Raw genomic sequence first — 14,961 nt, 5'->3', positions numbered from 1 at the left:
AAATTTGATTGAACTCTGCCATAAAGTTCAAAGTAAGTTTTTTTCTGATCCTTTTTTCGACTTCAATGTCGTTTTGAAGAAAAGCTTCAATGTCGTTTTGACGTCAAAAGCTCGTATATGTACTTCCAAGTTCATAAACAATACACTTATAAATTTTTGGAGAATCAAGTTCAACGAAACCGAAATTGAACCAAATTTGAACTTCTGAGTTCGTTCTTCAAGTGGAATCCGAACTTTTGGTTGCTTGGGATGGTTTTGCCGACGACTACCTAGTATTGTTAGTCGGTATGTGCATCAGCACCCTTTTTCGCTCTTCAGGTAGTTGAGGCTGGTGTCGCCAATATAACCTTTCGGTAAATCCGAGTAGAACATCTTTTATTCTTTATACGGAAAATCGAAACCGTAGTGCAGTTCGACCTTTGCGTCTCTTTAATTCTGAATTTGATGTAACAAAACGGGTAAATTATGCTGGAGTTATTCTTGATTCAACGCTTTCCTAGACACCTCACATTGAGTTCAGAATCAAGAAAGCTTGTATGGCCTTCGGGCAATGCCGGCGAACCTTTGGTACAACTTGATGTCTAAGTCCCTAATACTTCAAAAGGATTTAGACAACTGCTGTTTGACCAATGTTGGCCTATTTATGTCTTGTCTGGTGGATAAAGGGCGAAATGATGACGAACGGTCTCTTCAACTCCCATGGCAGCGGTCGAAGTTTTTTTTTTGATATTGTCCCACTACACATTCATCTCAAACAAGTAGCACTTTCTTGCACTTACCGCCTTTGGATACTCGGTTTACTGATGGAAACTCCTGTGAATCGTAGTTTAACACACACCTCGTTGCTTCCACTTTTGGTGAATTGGGACAAAGTGTCCTTGCTCCAAGTGATCTTACAATCGCTTGTAATTTTCCATACAGGACATTTTCCACGAATTTCCCTTCCCGGGAAGAGTGGACATTTGGATGTTTGGAAAGAAGTATTTCAGACGGCATCGTATGTTATACTGATGGCTCTCTTCTCGAAGGTCGCGCAAGTGCTGGTGTTCATTCTCGTGAGCTAAGGCTGCATCAGTCTTATTCACTTGGTAGACACTGCACCGTTTTTCAGGCCGAAATCTTTGATATTATATGTACGGAGTGCAATCAGCACTTCAGCAGCATGTAATGGGCAAAGTAATATACTTCTGTTCAGATAACCAGGCTGCTATTAAAGCACTTGCTTTGGCCAACATTAGGTTGAAGATAGTCTAACTCAAATCGAGGAGCTGATTTCAGCAAACACCGTTCTCCTTGTATGGGTTCTTGGACATTCTTCCATCGCTAGAAATGAAATGGTTGATCCAGATTGACACCTGGACTGTCACTCAGTACAAACAATACTAGAATCGTTTGTAGTCATGTCGTCAAATCAAATTGAATTGTACTGAGCCATCTCCAGAGTGGTAAAGTGTCTAACAATTCCATCCGAATGACGTTATATAGAAAACCATTAAAACGACATTGCTGCTTCCATTCAACAATGCAAATTGCCATCATTGCCTCACACGGCGGTTTATGTCGTAACTATTCGAAGGAAGAAGAAACACCGTGCCAAAGTATTCCACAGTAGTCAAACATAACTTTGCTTTATAACCGAAGATTTAAAGTGCAATTACATCCTTGGCGCGGAAGAAAAACTTTCACTTCTCCTGCACCGCGCACAACGCCGACGAATGGTTAAAACGTTTCCCTAAATAGTGCCATGAGACCCCTCGCCATACGAGGATGCAGGGTGTTGTACTTAGGTCGCAAAAAGGGGTCACAATTGCACTCATTTTCTGGATTAGTGCCAGCCAAGCTCCGCTCGGGTTGAGGGCCACCTCACAAAACTGAGCATGTGATTTATGTTAATTTGACTGCTTCGCGCTGGTCTTACTTGCTATGCTTTCGGGTGTTTTCTGCTTGTTCCGCACGCTAAAGAGCAAGCTTTTATGAGTGTTTGACTTCTTTTTTTTCTGGTTGAACTGTGTAGAAGGGAGGCTGCACAAATCCCTAAAGAGTGTTTTACAACGCAGAGTAGATTGTGGATTATCGTTGGGGTTCTGGGAATGCATTTGCTTTGGGAAAGTTAAACATTTTCTTGCAACTTGAACGAGAGGGGTGTGTATGCTGGATTACAAAACTTATTCCTGTTTAAAATAAATCAGTGAAATAGTGTCTGAAGCAGTCAGTCAGCTGTTCTACTTCCAGACACTTCGGTGGAAAGACTGTGCCTCATCCTAGGATGATTTAATACTATAGCACGAAAGCTTATTACTTTGGCGTAGCTTAAAGATGCTACGCTTTTGCTGCAGTGGAAATTGTAACGAGTAGAGTTTTGTCTTTGTGTGATGGAAACTGGAGATGGAAAATCCCTTCAAAATTAAATCGTAAGCTCTCCTTGATTGGAACGTACCCGATCCTGTTATAGGTAGTACGTACGTATCCTTAAACCTTTCGCTCCCAGGGCACGAGCTGAATTAATATAATACATTCATTTGTCTTAGCTAGTGGCCTTGGTTCGGCGTTTTGACAATTTAATTTTAGAGGAGTTCGTGTCAAAGCTTTTTGGGAAATTTAAAAAAAAAACGTGTTTATTAAGATTTCAGTCCAGTAAAAAAACACAAACGAACTTCCTATTAGCGAGTACATGAGGTCATGAAAAGTATATTCAATTTTGACCTCAGCTTCTGAAAGTACCTGTAAAAAGTGGCAAAACAATTTTTGAGTTTTGCTAGTTTACTAACTGTACTTTGAATTTTTGTTGTTTGTGGGTTTGTCTTGATTCAAAATATGGGGTTCGCAAGCATGGTAAAGTGTGCTGATTTATGACTTGATGACGGCACGGTGGCATCCATCCAGGAGGTCTTTTTTTTGGGATTTCAGATTCCAGATTCCAGGAATCTGGCACGGTAAAGGCTGGGTATGCTGCGCAATTCAGATCCCATTATGATCCACTAGCCTCTGCCCAGCAACTCCTATCCCTACCTCCACGCGGTACCGGCCGGAAACTATGAGCAACCTTAGGAAAGATCGGGTAACCAACCCCGGTGGGAACTTTGGTCGTTGGCTGGCAGGGAAGGGGGGGGGCAAATTGCTTCGGCAAACCTGAGCGTCTGTTCTCCAGGAGGAGCGGCTCACAACAGCGTCTGATCCCCATGTTAGGGGCGGCTGATCTACGTCCGAGTGCCAGGGAAGGACTCTAAGCTCAACTGTGCACTATGGCCCTCCGGAAAGTAGGGGGTTGGTGTCAGGCCCTACGAGCCAGCCGTAAAAAAACCATTGTAGCGGAAAATCAGGAACAGAATAATACGAACCGAGACCGATGGCAACGACCCCAGCGAACAAAAAGGACATGCGATTGGAAGCTCGGTACGTGGAATTGCCGATCTCTCAACTTCATTGGGTGCTCCCATATCTACTACGCGCATACTCGCCGATCTACTGAAGGACCGCGGGTTCGGCATCGTAGCGCTGCAGGAGGTATGTTGGACAGGATCCATGGTGCGAACGTTTAGAGGTAATCATACCATCTACCAGGACTGCGGCAACACACGCGAATTAGGAACATCTTTCATCGTGATGGGTGATATGCAGAGGCGCGTGATCGGTCGGTGGCCGATCGACGAAAGAATGTGCAGGTTGAGGATTATGGGCCGACTCTTCAACTTCAGCATAATAAACGTGCACAGCCCACACTCCGGAAGTACTGATGATGACAATGACGCAGTTTACGCGCAGCTCGAACGCGGATACGATCGCTGACCAAGCCACGACGTCAATATCATCATAGGAGATTTGAACGCTCGGGTAAGCCAGGAGGAGGAATTCAGACCAACGATTGGTAAGTTCAGCACCCACCAGCAGCAGAACGAAAACGGCCTACGCCTCATTGATTTCGCCGCCTCCAAAAATATAGCCATACGTAGCACCTTTTTCCAACACAGCCTCCCTTATCGTTACACCTGGAGATCACCACAGCAGACGGAATCACAAATCGACCACGTTCTGATTGACGGACGGCACTTCTCCGACATTATCGACGTCAGGACCTATCGTGGCGCCAACGTCGACTCCGACCACTATCTGGTGATGGTCAAACAGCGCCCAAAATTCTCCGTCATCAATAATGTACGGTACCGGCAACCACCACGGTACAACCTAGAGCGACTGAAATAACCGGATGTCGTCCCAGCATACGCGCAGAATCTCGAGGCCGTATTGCCAGATGAGGGCGAGCTCGTTGAGGCCCCTTTAGAGAACTGCTGGAGTACAGTGAAAGCAGCCATCAACGACGCAGCCAACGCATCACCTGTTCATCGACTTCAAAGCGGCATACGACAGTATCGACCGCGCAGAGCTATGGAGAATCATGGACGAAAACGGCTTTCCTGGGAAGCTGACTAGACTGATTAAAGCAACGATGGACGATGTGCAAAACTGCGTAAGGGTTTCGGATGAACTATCCAGTTCATTCGATTCTCGCCGGGGACTGCGACAAGGTGACGGACTCTCATGTCTACTCTTCAACATTGCTCTGGAAGTGGTGATGCGACGAGCCGGGCTCAACAGCCGGGGAACGATTTTCACAAAATCCGGTCAATCTGTGTGCTTTGCGGACGACATGGACATTATTGCCAGAACATTTGGAACGGTGGCAGAGCTGTACACCCGCCTGAAACGTGAAGCAGCAAAGGTCGGCCTGGTGGTGAATGCCCCAAAAACATAGTACATGCTGGTAGGCGGAACCGAACACGACCGGATCCGTGTGGGTAGTAATGTTACGATAGACGGGGATACTTTCGCGGTGGTGGAGTAATTCGTCTACCTCAGACCTGCAAGCACTCGGAGTTTTCGAGCGACGCGTGCTAAGAACGATCTTCGGCGGTGTGCAGGAGAACGGTGTATGGCGGAGAAGGATGAACCACGATCTCGCTGCACTTTACGGCGAACCCAGCATCCAGAAGGTGGCCAAAGCCGGAAGGATACGGTGAGCAGGGCATGTTGCAATAATGCCGGACAACAACCCTGCAAAGCTGGTGTTTGCAACTGATCCGGTTGGCACAAGAAGGCGTGGAACGTAGAGAGCACAATGGGCGGCCCAGGTGGAGCGTGACCTGGCGAGCATTGGGCGCGACCGAGGATGGAGAGCGGCAGCGACAAACCGAGTATTGTGGCGTACTATGTTGATTATGTCTTGTCTTAAATGTGATGTTGAACAAATAAATGTATGTATATATGTTAGAAATCGTCATCTACCGGCGGTCATAATTATCCGTATTAACCACCACAAAAAAAAAATCATCTGATATAATGTTGGCCGAAGTTTTCTCTTATATGTTTGCCTATTCCACAGACAGACATAGCGGACATACTTTGAATTCTCAAGAAACGGTGATTTCCACCCGCTTCTCAAGTAACTGTTGCACCAGCCCATAAATCGTTCCAGAAACAATTTACCAGCGCATCGTACAATGCCATAATACACACATAATTACCTGCAGGGGTGTGATAATAGAGTGTGTAAAATAGCTTACCTTCGCACTTGTACAAACGTTTCCGTTGTTAGGTACGGTGGTACAAACGTAGGGAAGGTAACGACCAACCAGTTGCAACCAGCACACTCTTCGATTATAAGCCCGAAGTCGTCTTGGTTGTCGTCTTCTTGTTCAACGGTGCGGTCTCCCCGACGCGCCAGCAAGGTTTACTTCGTTCATGGTTGTGACCAGACGAGCCGTGTACTAAGCACTGTAAAAGGCAATCAATTTTACATGCTCTATAAAATTGATTCAACCCGAGACCCGGCCAGTTCGCCATCAGTAGGGTAGCTTCACGTACGTATCCTCTCGGTCGTCTTAGTCTTCGTCTTCGTTGTCGTCGGGAGAGCGATGAGTGAGCTTGTCTTTCTTTGCCATCCCGATTGAGAAGAGATTACAAAACGAAACGAAAAGTAATACCAAAGGTGTGAATCACTATTTGTCTACTAGGGTGCTTACTGAGGGCTTACAACGATAAAAGTTTTGAAGTGTAAACTAAGACGCATCACCAGTGGTAGTTTTGCCTACCACAGGATTCAGAAGAACTTGCGTTCAAAAAAGATTCACCCCCGCAATGTACAAAACTCCAACAATATCGGTGGTCCTCTATCGGTGTGCTCGCTGCACTCTACGACGAACCTGGCATCAAGAAGGTGGCCAAAGGCGGAAGTACACGGTGGACAGGTCTTGTTGCAAGAAATCCGGACAACAACTCTGCAAAGCTGGTTTTCGCCACTGATCCGGTTGGCACAAGAAGGCGTGGACCACTAAGAGAACGATGGGCGGACCAGTTGAAGCGTGATCTGGCGAGCATTGGGCGTGGCGGAGGATGGAGAGCTGCAGCCGCAAACCGAGTACTGTGACATACTATTGTTAGCATGTTGAATAAATAACTGTATGTGACACATTCTACCGTGACGTTACAAAGTTTTGACGCCTTCTTGGTCAGATTTACAGTATAACTGAAAAATACGGCCGTTCACCCTAAATATTTTTGCAGATTCAGATTCCTTGTAAAATTTGCAGCAAATGTGATATGTTGAACATTTAGTTTTCATTGGAAAAGTATGTTCAAAATGGGAGTTAGTAGCATGACGTTACAACGCTGTAACGTCACGCTTCCAACATTCATTTTGAACCACCTTTTGCAATGGAAACTAAATAATCAACATATTGAATTTACTGCAAATTTTACAAGGAATCCGAATCCGCAAAACTTCGAGGTTTACGGTCGTATTTTTGAGTTGTACTGGAAAATCTGGCCAAAAATGCATGTAAACGTTGTAACGCCACGGTAGAATGTGTCATGTACAGTACATGTACATATGTATGGCTGTATTATCATCCTGGTATGTCCAAATTATCGGGTTGCCCCAGTTTACGGCGGGCGTGCAACGCAGCAGAAGAGACACAACCTCCTACTATGTGGGTAGCATAGAGTGGATTTGGTTTGTCGGGGCGGATATGCTGAAGTTGTAAGAAACCGATCGTCTCTCTTCTTACATTGCATTGCTAGCGCCAGGCCACAGCCAGTGAGTGTCAGTGTCGCCTAGGTTGACTCTAGGGGCGGGATGACGGCCAAGACGACGACGACGACGACGATGTCTGTCGGAAGAACATTATGGATTGCTTCCTTCCTGGTGCATTGCTTTGCCAGCAGGTAGTGGGGGAAAGTATTGAGGTTTTGCTGGGAATGTAGAGAAGGGGGGGGGATCCTAGGAATCAGTCCAGTCAGCTCTGGGAAGTAGTGTTGAAAGACATTGCGGTTTGCTGTGTGAAGTAACAAGCAACGCACATCGGTAAAGCTTGAAGTAATTGTTCAATGTAGAAGGGATGAATTGTTTTTGCATCAAAAGATATTAACTACGGCTATGTTACAGTGGGTGTTTACTTTTATTAGTGTTCTATGAAGCATTCAAGACTAGGTGATTAGTAATGAACAATTTGATGCATTAATGTCTTGACTCTTGATATAGTTTCTTCATCAGACAATAATGGATTCTTTCGGGGATATCTTCCGGATTTCCGTCCTTTCTAACCCTCCACAGGCTTCTGGTATTAATAAAAGTTTCTCCTGGGATTCTTTCAAGTTCACAAATACCTCTTTTTATGCTGCGGATTCAGCTCATACATCTTTTTGTGCATTACGTGAAAAGGGAAGGTGTCTTTTACTACCGGTACACAAAACCTTTTTTTATGCACGTTACCCAAGTAACACACTTGCCACAGAAGAGTCACGGTGGCGCAGGGTTTTGTTGCGCAGAGGTTACTGAGACTTACCTACTTCTAACAAATATGTATTTACTAGAAGTAAGTCGCAGTGATTTCTACGCAACAAAAACCTGCGTCGCCGTGACTTTTCGGTGACAAGTGTGTTACTTGGGTATTTCAGAGGGTCTCAAAGGGGCTCCAGTAAGGTGGACGCAGTGGCTTAATTTCCCCAACAGGGGAGGAAAAAAAAAAAAAAAGGTGGCCCACACTTATTTATATGTAAAACAAAAATTTCGAAAAATGCCAAGTCTTACCTCCTAAATCAGTTGTTTTGGACTCCCAGAAGCTACGCTCAAAATTTGAGCAAAATCAATTAAGCCTAAGGGGGCGCTCAAAACGCTTAAAGTTTGTATGGGAAAACTTGGCCAAATGTATGCAGAAATTTTAAGTTTTCGAATTTTGCCGCTGGGTGGCGCTGTAAGCATTCAATTACACTAGTTTACAGCATTTTTGAACTCGGTAAGCTGATGATCATTTTTGGTGTAGAATCATGCCCTGAGTTCGAAAACGCGAAGGAAAAAAATTACAGTAGAGCGGAAATTTTTTCGACTTTCCATACAAGGTTGATGATTTGAAATCGATTTTTGTTCTATTTTTAAGCAAAGTCGCTCACTTCAAACATCTCATTCTCCGTAATCAATGCTCCGATTGAGCTGAAATTTTTACTGTAACTCGCCTACATATGATATGTTAAATAAACGTCGAGAAAGAATTTTTAAGTTGGTTTTTTCTTATTGAAAAAAATACATTGCTTCAAAAAATTTTGGGAATTTTGCTAAAACTCAAGAAGATCGTCCTTAAAACTCACCAATATCTTGAATTTCATCAATCTGACGCAAAACCGGTATTCAGATGATCGAATGGTATTATATTCAGCTTTTAATTTATGGAAAAAGAATTAAAATTGGTTGAACAAAACGCAATATATTTGAATTTTAGTAAATCACATATTTTGAAAAGTTACAAAACTCGATATTGTGCTAAAACTCAAAAACTGTTCTACTTTAATTTTTTTGAAGGTCGGTTTCGAAATCAGCACTAAATTGTGCTTCAAAAATTTTGGTCGTTGACAGAAGTTCACGACTTTCGTTTTATTTTGTAAACTTGTGTTATCAAACCCTTTTGTATTATTGTAGGTGACTGTATGCCAAACAACTTTCTCGAGAACCGCAAAGTGATCCAGCGTCTGTGAAAAAAGTTGTACCCTTGGTAAAGTGAGGATAAACTTTATTGTTATTTTTCCAATACATGTAAAGGAATAATATCAATAATGAAATCTCAATACTTTGTTTCACTTTGCCTAGGGTATAACTGTCGCCAATATGGCCTTTCGGTAAATCCGAGTAAAACATCAATTGTTCTTTTCACGGAAAGGCGAAACCGTAATGGTGTTCGAACTTTACGTCTCTTTGATTCTGAAATCAATGTGACTGAACAGGTAAAGTACGTTGGAGTCATTCTTGATTCCAAGATTTCCTGGACACCTCATCCCAAGTAACACACATGTTATATAAAAGTTACGACAGCGCAAGTTTTGGTTGTATAGAAGTTTATTTTACGTTATTTCAACACAATGTTAGAATTACGTAAAATAAACTTCTATACAACCAAAACTTGCGCTGTCGTAACTCTATTATAACATGTGTGTTGCTTGGGATGTTGAGTTCAGAATCAAGAAAGCTTGTATGGCCTTCGGGCAATGCCGGCGAACCTTTGGTACAACTTGGGGTCTAAAACCCAAGTATATCAAATGGATCTACACAACTGTTGTTCGGCCAATATTGGCCTATGGATGTCTTGTGTGGTGGCAAAAGGGCGAAGTGAGAACGGTCCAATCAAAATCAGGCCATCTCCAAAGGATGTGCTTAATGGCGATGTCTGGAGCGTTCTCTTCAACTCCCACGGCAGCGCTCGAAGTTCTCTTTGATGTTGCCCCACTACACATTCATCTCAAACAAGAAGCACTTTCTTGCACTTACCGCCTATGGGTACTCGGTTTACTAGAGGAAACTCCTGTGAACCGCAGTTCAACACACACCTCGTTGTTTCCACTTTTGGTGAATTGGGACAAAGTTGTCCTTGCTCCAAGTGATCTTACAATTGCTTGTAATTTTCCATATAGGACATTTTCCACGAAATTCCCTTCCCGGGAAGAGTGGACATCTGGTTATCTGGAAAGAAGTATTTTAGACGGCATCGTATGTTACACTGATGGCTCCCTTCTCGAAGGTCGAGCAGGTGCTGGTGTTTATTCTCGTGAGCTAAGGCTGTATCAGTCTTATTCACTTGGTAGACACTGCACCGTTTTTCAGGCCGAAATCTTTGCTCTTATGTGCGGAGTGCAATCAGCACTTCAGCAGCACGTAATGGGCAAAGTAATATACTTCTGTTCAGATAGCCAGGCTGCTATTAAAGCACTTGCTTCGGCCAACTCCAGGTCGAAGATAGTTATCGCTTGTCGAACTCAAATTGAGGAGCTGAATTCAGCAAACGCTGTTCACCTTGTATGGGTACCTGGCCATTCTTCCATCGCTGGAAATGAATTGGCTGATGAGTTAGCTCGCACTGGAGCATCACATGACTTCATTGGCCCTGAGCCAGCTATTCCGGTATCCAAGTGTTGGGTGAAGCCAGTGGCGTAGCTAGGAATTTGGGGGCCAGGTGCGGAACCAAATTTGTGGGCCCCCTAAGAAAATTACAGATGTATATATTTTACAATGATAAATCTATCCTTCTAACTCTGAAATGATCACGCCGTTGTATTTTGTACAAACCGTTGAAAAAATCACGACTTTTGAACTTATCATTAGCATGATGCTGGCAGTGGTGGCCCACTAATTGACGGAAGGTTAAAAATTGTTTTTTGTATTCATTCATGATTTTTTTCGGGGATTTCTGCAAGGATAAGTTCATCCCGGAATTTCATCAATAAGCGTATTTTTTTTTTCCAAGAATTATGTTGAAGTTTTTTAACATTTTTTATGGAATTGCATCAAGTAATCCGTTAGGAATTCCTTCAAAGATTTCTTTGCCGTTTTCTTTAAAAAAATCTTACTTGAATAAAAATTTCTCTTTAAGAATCGTTCAAGTGGTAAATGCAAGGGTGTCATTCAGTATTTCTCTGAACAGTCCTTCAGAAATTCTTACAGTGTTGTCTCCGAGGATGTTTTCAAAAGTACTTTAGAGTACTTCAAAAGATTCTTGCACCGAGTATTTCTCGAAACATTTGTTCAGGAAGTCCACGAAGGACTCTATCAATAATATCTCTGAGGATTTATCTATAAGATCAAAGAATTCATAAGAAATTCTAGAAAAAACCACTACTAAAAATTCTCCAATGGTTTTTTGGAACCAGATATTTTTCCAAGAAATGACATCGGAATTCCGGAATTCGGAAGAGAAGTCCTTCTAGAATTTCTTCAACATTCCTCCATGGTTTCTTTCAGGAGAGCCTCTAAATATCCCTTAATTGATTTCTCCACGGAAGTCAAGCATTACTCCACGAGTTTATCTTGGCATTTCCTCAAGCATTTATTACTCACCTTGCCGTTCTTTTGAATGATTTCTCAAGAATTTCTTCCAAGGATTGCTTTAGAATTTCCTTCAAGAATTACTGCAACGTTTTTTTTTATCGAAAACAATCTGCAAGGATTCTTCAATGGGTTTTTCAAAAATTTCATTGAGAGATTCATGCTAGAAATCCTCCAAGAAATTTACAAAGTGTCCATCGGATAATAATTTAAAAAACTCCCTACAGGAGTTACCCTAAGAAAATTCTTAGAGGAATTTCTGTAGGATTCTCTTCCAAAAATACTTCTGGATATCTTCCCACGAATTTTAAAATATTCATCTACTCTAGGAGTTTCCACAAGGATTCTTTTAGGAATTTGCGTTAGCATCCCTCTAGGAACTCCTCTAAAAATTTCTATTGCAACTTTAAAAAAATCTTCCGAAAACCCTTTTGAAAAGCCATTGTAAATTTCCATGAAGCCATCTCAGTCATAAATTTCGCCAGAGTTTATTTTTCTTTATTATGTCTTCAGAAATTCCTCCGAAAATTTGTTTAAAAATGTCTGAGGATTCCTGGTAGGGTCAACGTGCCTTAGTAATCTTACAATCCCAAATTCATCTTATTCGAAAACAGGGCGATTACGGCACCGATTGATTATGTAATTTTTGTTATCATTCCACTTCTAACAAACAAGCGCTTCATTCCTTTGATTTCAGTAGGATGACAACAGCAGCGTATATGCTTATATAGTAAAGCAACAGATACCTGATTTGATAAGATAAAATCAAATAATTTCTTCAGAAGTTTCTCCAATGACTCCTCCAACGACTGTTTTGCCACTTTCTTCAGGAATTCTTTAAGAATGCCTAGAAGCATCTTTAGAGTGATTAATGTAAGTATAAGACTTCATATAGGAATCCATCTTCCAATCCAATTATTGAGAAATCGTTTCAAGAATTCCAACGGGATTTTTTCCAAGGATTTCTTGAATATTTCTTCAAAAAAAATCTTTCGGAATATCTTCAAAGATCTTGTTTCATAAATCGGATGAAGCATTCCTTGTTTTATTTATTCAATAATTTCTCTAAGAGTTCTACAGAGGATTACTTTTGGGCTCTTTCCAGGGATCGCGTTAAAAAAGACACTACACCGTTTTCAACCAGAGGTTGCACAGACTGAACATTCACTAACATTAGGCAACGGACAACACGGAACACCCAGTGGACCAGTGGAGGATTTTTCGTTTGACAAAAAGTTTCCTCCGGCTGGAGCGGGAATCGAACCATCACTCCATGGCACTCACAATACGCCTAAACGACTGACGCCGGTAATCGCACGGGCACTAAGCCCACGAATTCTACCAAGATTTCATTCAAAATTCTAAAGGAATTCCTTCAAAAAGGCCTTTTGAAATTCCTCCCAAACTTCTTTCAGGAGTTTTTCCAAAGATTTCTTTATTAGTTTATCCAATAATTCTTTTACGATTTCTCCAACAATTCCACTGATTCAAATAAAAAATAAAAGATTTTTTTCCAGCATTCTCACAGAAATTCCCCAAAAACTTCTACTGGTATGCCTTAAAACATTTTTGCGATTTTTCTTAGGAAATTGTTAGTGAACTTCCTTAGATTTTTGGAAATTCCTTAAGTTAGTTTTTTTTAGATTGCCTTCGGCCGTTTCGCTGTAAATGCTCGTTTTTTTTTTATTCGCAAAAGTGTATCTCATAGAATTTCAAAAGTAACAGTACACGGAATTCCGTAAGGAATTATAAAATGAAATTACCAGAGGAATTAGGAAGGGAGTTTTCAGAATTTCCTCGGAGAAATTTTCTAAAATTGCCGCCTCAATTTACAAACGAATTGACTAAAGAATTTTCAAAGTACCTACCGAACGAATCTCGAAAAGAACTATTGAAAGAATTACAAAAGTAATTGTTAGGCTTATTTGCTAATAGACTGCCGGTGAAACTTCGAAAGTAATGCCGTAGATATTATCAAAAATAAAAACTTTAATCAATTTCAAATATTATTGTCAAGAAACTTCCAAATGAGTTATCAAACCAAATTTCGAAGAAATTGCTGAATTAGTTTTCCAAAAAAAATATCCAAGAAAACTCCAACAATAATCTTAAAGAAAATTTAGGATTTCCAAAGGCTTGCCAAAAAAAAAAACTCCGCCAAAGGTAATATGAAAAAAAAAACAACGAAAAGTTGTAAATGGAATTTCCAAAGAAATTTCCGTAGAAAAAAAAATTGAAGAAGTTTCCAAAGCCATTGCAGAAGCATTGCCGAGAAATGATTTAAGAAGTTTCCAAAGGAATTGCCTAATAAATTCTCATTTTTTTATTAGGGAATTTAAACTTATGCTAATTCTTTCCTCAAAACTTCTAAAAAAAATTGCCGTAGGAATTTTCAGTGAAACTTTTAACAGAAATTCAACTTGTAACTTACTATCAAAGGAATTGCGAACACAAACCAATTTCCGAAGAAAATTTTCAGAGTTTCCAAATAAATTTTCAAAGATATTCCTCACGAATTCCTACACGGATTTCCAAAGTAATTATTGAAATAGATAAAAAAAAACTTTCCGAATGAAAATTCTAATAAAAAAAATGCGGGCATTCTTGAAAATTCCCACAGAAATTCGTCCAAGAAATGTTATTGGAATTCTATCAATAAATTCTTTAGGTATACTTCCAAGGTTTCCATCTATTGATACCATTAGAGTTTTACTTAGCCATAACACCAATTTCATCCGGATTCCCTTCACGTTTTGCCTTTCTCGTACACTAAGTGTACTGGAAAGGCTATATGTTCACTCCAAAAATGACTTTTTGATAGGAGGCCCGGAGAGTTGAGTCACATATACCAATCAACTCAGCTCGACGAATTGAGGTGATGTCTGTGTGTGTGTATGTATGTGTGTATGTGTGTGTGTATGTGTGTATGTATGTGGACAAAAAAACTCACGTCACTTTTTTGAACTAAACCTCAACCGATTTTAACGACCGATGGTTCATTCGACGGGGAATCTGGTCCCATTGTTTCCTATTGAAAATGGTTCGGATCGGTCCAGCCGTTCCGGAGTTATGGCCATTTAGGTGTTCCGGACCGGTACCCCTGGGAGGGGCCAGACATAAAAATGCAACAAACCCATGCATGCGACACATCAAACCACGACATTTCCGATAACCTGATGAATGGTAAGCAGGAAAATAGTCTCAGAGCACATCAGAACCAGTAGTGTTCCGGAACCGGTTCCGGATGTCCCGCCGGAAGTGGCCAAATATAAAATTGAACATAACTCATTCATGCGACTCATCAAACAGCGGCATTTTGGGTAACCTGATCAACGGTTAGCAGGAAAATGGTATCAGACCATATCTGAACCGGTAGTGTTCCGGAACCGGTTCCGGATGTCCCGCCGGAAATGGCCAAATATAAAAGAGAACCAAACCAATGCATGCGACACATCAATCGACTGCATTTTTGATAACCTGGTAAACGGTTAGCAGGAAAACAACATCAGACCATATCTGAACTGGTAGTGTTTCGGAACCGGTTCTGGATGTCCTGCCGGAAGTGGCCAAATATAAAATTTAATATAACTCATTCATGCGGC

The sequence above is a fragment of the Aedes albopictus genome, chromosome 2, assembly GCF_035046485.1.
Source record: "Aedes albopictus strain Foshan chromosome 2, AalbF5, whole genome shotgun sequence".
Taxonomy (NCBI): domain Eukaryota; kingdom Metazoa; phylum Arthropoda; class Insecta; order Diptera; family Culicidae; genus Aedes; species Aedes albopictus.
Note: the sequence above shows the minus strand (reverse complement) of the source record.